The following is a 7,406-nucleotide window of genomic DNA, read 5'->3' as shown; positions in this document are numbered from 1 at the left end:
AAGCATCCTTGTTAGTGAGAATTAGGTTTAGAAGAAATTTAACTTTATTTACTTTTCCTTCTACCTGCGCCTCCTTCCGTTTTTCATGGTGGGGAGGGTGACATTAGGGCTATTGATAAGGTAACTTCTTTGTTGTAAATCTCAAGGACATTTGCAAACCAAGGGAGACTCCTACCTTGCAGGATTGTGATCTCTGCAAGTTAACTATTTATCGTTTTATGGCAGTCAGGGGTGCCTGAGGAATGCTACACCTATGGAGGGGAGCAGGTGAAGGGGGCGCCAGCTTTTGCTTTGTCCTCAGCCAGCCTCCTGCTCCTTCACCTCCAGCCCCACAGTGTTTTCTTTTTACAAGAATCAAACCACCCGTCTCCTTTCCAGCCCGCCCCTGCAAAAAAAAAAAAAAAAAAAAAAAATCGTGTGCTGCCAAGAAAGGATGTGTTGCCAAACGGGCTTAGTGGTAATTAAAACGTGGTGGCAGCTATCACAAAAAGCTCCTCCAACACTTGGTCAAGAACGCACGAGGTTTCGCAACAGGAGGCAGGTGCCAGCCCTGCTTCCACCAGCCAGGTAGCTGCCTCTGCCTGAGGACGCGGCCAGCTCCCAGTTTCAAAACTGAGCCCTCTCAGGTGCATGTGACTTCTTATTGCTTAACAGAGCACTTTTTAAACAGTGAAAGTCTGCACTGAGCTTCAGGGATTATCAAAGTGCAAACAGTAGGAAACTGCGGACGGGCTGGGAGGGTAGCCAGCTGGTACGGTCTCAGGCGGGCTTGGCCACGTGGACTGGGAGAGTCCTTGGCAGGACTGGATTCAGTAGGAAGCGAAAGAGACAAACAACAGTGCTGACTTGAGTGAAGGCTCGGACAGGTAAAGATGGCCAGGCCTCCCACCCCCCATCTCTACCCTGGAAGGGCAGGGTGACTGCTGTACTGAGAGCAGCTTGGTGGGAGAGGGTTTCACGCCTTGCTTGTTAGCATGTCAGCTCTCCAAGAGAGAAGTGATAGGTGCCATGTCCCCAAGGAGCGTAAATGCTGCCTGCCCCCACGCCCAGGCTTCCCAAGCCCAAAGGCCTGCTGGGTTGGAAGGTCGTGTTCCTGCCGCAGGAGTGAGCTTCTGACCTACGGCAAAGGTCTGCTGGCCGTCCAAGCTGACTTCCTAACTGGAAAACATATGCCAAGTAGTCCCATGAAGGAGTAAGTTCACAGACTCTCTTTTTAGTAGATTTTCTGGGAAAATCAAGCATGAGAGTCTTTGACCAGGATGTTGCCCCTCTCCGGCTGCCACATCTACCCTTATGATGACATAGAACTCGATAAAGGGACCGAAGCTGTAGGAGCAGCTCGGAAAATGTGTGTGGGATGTGTGTGTCTCAGTATGGACATTCCAGTGACCGGATCTTTTGCTTACAAGGGAATGAAGTTAAAGGTTTTTGGCATGCACACTTCTACCCGGTTTTATTCAGACTTTGGGTCCCTATGGATGTGATGATTACATTTATTAAGTCTGGGATACATTTATTAAGTCTAATGGGATAGTCTGAGCAATTCCAAAAAAGTCCTTTTAATCAGTCAGACTATCCCATTATTTTAATTCCCCTCTAGACCAACTTTCCCCTCCAAAAGCATGGAGATAGGATGGATATAGACCAAAAATTATTGAACAGATAAATAATAATAATCCCCATGGGTTGGATAGGATTTAACAAGGGATAATGACTTGAACTGTAGGAGCAAAAACACACCAGGGAACATAATCTCAGATGGTCACAGTGCAAAATGGCTCAGGCCATTTTGTTTTCATGGGAAACACGGTGATCTTCTCACCAATGAGCTGGGCTTTATTATAACAAGAATGTCAAGATCATTCTCTGGGTGATGACCCATGTACACAGAAATGAAGTTCAAGAGAATCAATGTATCAGTCTCATATGCTGATTTGAGCATGTATGCTGCCTCAGAGAGCCCATGCTTCCATAGGTATAAGGAAATAGATTGTTTATTTTTTTTTTTTAAATTCAAGGTTCTTAAAGATTTTTATTTATCTGACAGACAGATCACAAGTAGGCAGAGAGACAGGCAGAGAGAGAGAGGAGGAGGAGGCAGGATCCCCGCTGAGCAGAGAGCCCGATGTGAGGCTCGATCCCAGGACCCTGAGATCACGACCCGAGCCGAAGGCAGAGACCTTAACCACTGAGCCACCCAGGTGCCCCTAGAGTGGTTTTTTTTTTTTTTTCTTTTTAAAGATTTCATTTGTTTATTTGAGACATAGAGAGAGAGAGAGCACATGCAGGGACGAGGTTCAGAGGGAGAGGCAGAAGCAGAGTCCCCACCGAGCAAGGAGCCAGATGCGGGGCTCCGTCCCAGGACCCTGAGATCACGATCTGAGCTGAAGGCAGACGCTTAACTGATTGAGCCACCCAGGCACCCCAAGAGAATGGGTTATTTTTTTTTAATTTTTTAATTTTTTAAGTAATTCATGGAGAAATTCTCTCATTGCTCTTGAAGAACTCAGCAGTCAAGCCGAGAGCCAGCAAGGAAGAGCAGCAAGTTGAGAAAAGCCCCTGGCTGAGAGCCAGCAAGGAAGCCTCAGCTCCACAACCACAGGAAATGAAATGTGAATTTTGCCACCAGCCAAGGGAGTTGGGGAGAGGCCCCTTGGCTCCAGGAAGGAAGGAGACCCAGCCAGCATCTAGACAGATGGCTGCTCAGGGAGACACGAAGCAGAAGACCCTTCCACGCCCAGCCTGGACTCCTGACCCATGGAAACTCGTAGACACTAGATGTGCATTTTAAGTCCCTTAAGAAAACACACACCAGAATTCACAATATTTTTGTTGCACTTACGTGCTTCTTTCCATAACAATTATCTTCAAAACTGCAACATTTTGCATACTTTGTAGAATGCTTCCAGTACTAATAAATGCTGAAGTACCTTGGATGTATGGCTATAAAGGAGAGAACCCAGTGGGAAATTCAAAGCAGGCCAATTTTACATTGCGCACAGCTGATTCCTGAGTGCCTGGAGGTCTAGAATCACTACCAGGCCAGAAGGTACCCTGGTACCTTTTTCAAGGGCCTCTGGAGAAGCAATAATAAGGTAGCATGTAACAGGGTTTTCGTGCTCCTTTGATAAAAGAGGAACTCACTTTAGACAGCTCTGGTGGAGCGATCCCGAGTCCCGGTAGGAGCCTGGGCTGATGTCGTCTTGCAAACTTAGGGAGCAGCACGCCCTCCATCCCCTTCAGCCCTGCTCCACACTGCACAGCTTTGCAGAGCTCAGTCTTTTTCTCTTTCTCAGGTTCATGGAAAGGAGCGTCTGAGGTTCCTTTTTGTACATTTCATCTGTGTTTGCCACGGAATGGGCTGTGTCTTTTAGTGCGTTATCATGAACACACGTCCCCTCTTCCCTTTCTCCCTGCCAGACAAGGATCCTCCCAGTATCCAGTCCACACAACCAGTCCTGAGGACGGTCTGCATCTGCACAGGCTGTTGGAACTAAAACTCCATTCTTACACCTTTCTCACCCGTGGTTCTGCCCCTCCCTCTACCCCTCTCCCTCTGCCCGTGTGCGCCTCTTTCCTTCCTTCCCTCCCTCTCTGTCTCCCTTCCACTTCCTCCTTCTCTTTCCTTCCTTCCTTCCTTCAGTGTTACTGGGAGACTTGCCAAGCACTTTTCTATCTTATCGTGCTTTCCAGGAACATGCTTACGATTCTCTCCATCAAGTCTGCTCTGTTTTTACAGTTCAATTTCATTACATATGTACTTCTTTTGACTTTGCTCTTCTTTGTTCCTTTTACGGCTTCCTGTAATAATTAGCTAACTTGTCCTCAGTCTTCTATACTTTAGGATAAATACGACTATACAAATTTTCCTGCCCAACCTGGGCCCATCGCTTGTATTTTCACATTTATACACATAATGCTTCGCTGTTGCTTCTACATGGTTCACGATGCCACTTTATTTGCTCTTTATTATATGAAATTTTCAGAATGCTGCTCTTAAAATGGCAAGTGCATAGATTTTGTTTATTTGCTTTCCTTTTATGTCTTAATTTCTAGCTTTATGGCTCCGTCGTTGGAGAATGCGGCTGTTTTGATTTCTGTCTTCGGAAACCTTTGAGATTTTCTTGGCCCAGGACATGGTACGTTTCCATAGATTTTTCATGGGTACATTGTCGTATCACATTCTGGAGCTATGTGCGGTGTGGATATAATATTGAAGAGTCTATCACCGCACTTAATTTTATGTCTCGTGATTTCTTTACTACCTAGATTTCAATGCCATTGTCTTGGAGCCTGAACTTCTATAATTTGGGGAGATAGCTATTTCAACAATACCAAAAAAATGCCACTTTGTCCCACATGATGTTTTTTGGCTTGAATCCTATTTTTCAGGGTTGTGTGACTCTTCATGCTTGAATTTTTGATGTTGGCTCTTATATCTTCGCCCACCCCCGATTACCATCTTCTCCGCGTGATGGAATTCTGGTGTCCCATGAAGAGCACCTCATCGACGTGATTTCTAACCAAACGTGAGAGTTTTGTCTCCTGTTCCATGCTTATGTCTCACATTTTTAACCAACGTATTGATTATACTCTTTGATCAACACTGAGAATCAGTCAGCATTCATTGCTTCTTGGCCCTATAAGCAACGTAAGGACCTTATCATGTTTTCCTTGTTCCCTCTCTCCTGGGCCCTCAAGTCTTTTTGAAACTGAAATTTTAGTGCCCACATTTTTCTACATTATACCTTTTTTTCCTCTAAGAATATATTTATTTTAGTAATTCTGTATCAATACTCTGTGTCACCAAATTTTTTTTTAAAGGGGGGAAGAAAACAAGAGCTCTGGCTAGTTTGAGCTGAAGCTCCGAGGCAGCTCCTTTGATATTCAGGAGGAGGAGAATGGGCTTGAGGCCACTTCTAAACACCATTTCCTAGTCACTTCCAGGTCTTTGTGGTTCGCCCTCAGTAGTGAAATTCCCATCAGGAATACCGAGTGTGCTCGAGGGCTCCACGTCCTGGAAGCCTTGGGAAAATGCTGGAATGTCTGCGGGGCTGTGCTCACTGCTCAGCCCGAGGGCCCCTCAGAAGTTCTCCCGCCCCTTTCTGGAAGCCAGATGCGGGTGGGCACGGGGCCACTCCCCAGGCCTCTCCCCACTATGCAGATGGACACCCGCCCCAATCCAGCCACTCTGTTCTATCAACCTGCATTGTGCCCCCATGGTTCTACGCACTAACCAAAATGTTTCACGGGCCCACTTGGTCCCCCATGACAGCTGGGAAACTATCCTGTTCATTCACTGCACTGCCGGTGCCTGACACAGAATGAGCCCCTGAATTTACTGAATGAATGAATGTATAGGAGCCAACAGCAAGCTAACACTTTCACTTGCCAGTTCTTTGGCCAAAAGTCCGCACATGCTCATATCCTCTCATTTAAACATCACAAAATCCTGCCCACCTGAAGGAGAAGCTGCGTGTGGCAAACCCAGGGCAGGGGCTCAACCCTCCCCCCCAACACCTTTGCACAACACTAAGCCACTGTGGACCAAGGTGTTGTAGTTCATTTCTCCTTCTCTGACCGCAGAGAAGTTTCCAGTGCTTAGATCCATGCTTCAAAGTCCGTGAGTGCAGGGAAGGACTAGGGCTGAGATTCAGTCTCCCCAGCACCGTGCCCTGTGCATCTCCCTGTGGCCCAGGACCATCCCGCCATGCTCTTGTGGCACCTGGGAAGAGGGTGTGGGGGCCTGTCACCGAAGCAGAAGTGTTGAAGAATCCAAGAGTCCGAGCACAACAGAGCTGGAAGGGGCAGACGTGCATGGGTCCCTCTGCGTGGAGGTGGGGAGCTGGGACTTCCGAAGTTCCGACCTTCTCCTTGTGTGCACCCGAGCCCACAGTGGCTGAGCATGTAGCTGTGACTTGCTCGAAAATAAAATAGCAGCCAAACATTTCGTGTCTTTGCTATTTAGTGTCTAATCTGGAGGTGTGCTGTTCATAAAATAACAAGGGGAAAGAGGCCCAAGAATCCTGAAATCGGGCGGCGTGGGGAGTCGGGGATCAGCAGGTTTTCCATGTACAAAATTCTCTCACATGATTCCCAGCTGAAGCTCACAAGGGCGGGAGAGCCCTGACAGGCCCTTCCAGCTCCTGCCCCCAAGAAAGGGCCCTTTGATCACTGCGGTCCCACAAGGCCTCCCTTACCAGGGCTGTGCCTCACACCTGCACAGACGGAGCCCCGAAGGCCCAGCCCTGCTCCCTCTCCAAACAGCGCGGGTGAGACAGGAGTGACAGACAGGTGAGACGGGAGTGACAGACAGACAGGTGAGACGGGAGTGACAGACAGACAGGAGATTTTGAGTCTTCTACCAGCCACCCTTATACCCGTTCCCTGTGACCAAACCCACAGATCAGATTGATGGAAGGCATGTTCAGGGTGATTAAAAAAAAATGTTTTCTTTATAAACGGTAAGTTCATCAACAATTATTAGACCCCCTTTCCTCTATAATGGTGTGATTCCCACACAGTGGTTTGGAGACGTGGTGCGTAGTGGGCACACCCAAGACATGCTTAGTGGTGAGGCCCTGTGGACCCCCCGGGTCTCCATGTCTTGTCCATCAGAGACACATCCGTAGTGGGTGTCAGGGAAAAGGCCCACATGCAGACCCCCAGGCCAGCTGGCCTTGCTCCAGGGCTTCTAGACAAGGCCTCCCCTTGGCCTTGACCACATCCTGGGTCGAGACACTCATGGGGCCCACAGCTGTTAGCCTCCGGCTGACATGTCCCCACACAGTCGTATTTCATTTCTGTGGTCGTGGACAGCAGCTGCTCTGCAGGACTCCGGGGACAGGCAGCTGGGAAAACTATTTTCAGTTGTACACGAGCACTGACGCTTACAGCACCTAATGCTTATAACATGAACAAATGAGCATTCCAAGTGATGGGATTTGATCTCAGCCCATCCGGGGACAGAACCCAGCCACCCGGGCTGGGCAGGGGTGCTTCCCCAGGCACCGACATGGGCGCGTGCTGGAAGAACAGAGCTTCAGTCGTGGCTGTCCTTGCTGCGAAGGGACCCATTTTCATAAATGAAGCTCTAAAGATTGTTTTTGTTTTTAATTAAAAGGTTATCTTCTAAAAAATGGTTTTGGGGGCGCCTGGGTGGCTCAGTGGGTTAAGCCGCTGCCTTCAGCTCAGGTCATGATCTCAGGGTCCTGGGATCGAGTCCCGCATCGGGCTCTCTGCTCAGCAGGGAGCCTGCTTCCTCCTCTCTCTCTCTCTGCCTGCCTCTCTGCCTACTTGTGATCTCTCTGTGTCAAATAAATAAATAAAATCTTAAAATAAATAAATAAATAAAAAATGGCTTTGTGTTTTATTCTAAAATGCATCATGCAGATTCTGTGGTAGAC

General features: G+C 48.1%; 1 long non-coding RNA gene across 1 annotated transcript; it reads left to right on the top strand.

Annotated features, from left to right (window-relative positions):
• The first annotated feature begins 771 nt into the window (after window positions 1-771).
• On the top strand, window positions 772-2,932 carry LOC309845787. The gene is made up of 2 exons (XR_014301513.1): window positions 772-866; window positions 2,504-2,932. It is a non-coding gene; the product is annotated as an uncharacterized lncRNA (long non-coding RNA).
• Window positions 2,933-7,406: the final 4,474 nt, after the last annotated feature.

This window comes from Mustela nivalis (assembly GCF_964662115.1).
Source record: "Mustela nivalis genome assembly, chromosome: 12".
NCBI classification, from domain to species: Eukaryota; Metazoa; Chordata; class Mammalia; order Carnivora; family Mustelidae; genus Mustela; species Mustela nivalis.
Note: the sequence above shows the minus strand (reverse complement) of the source record. Positions and strands in the feature narration are given on the sequence as shown.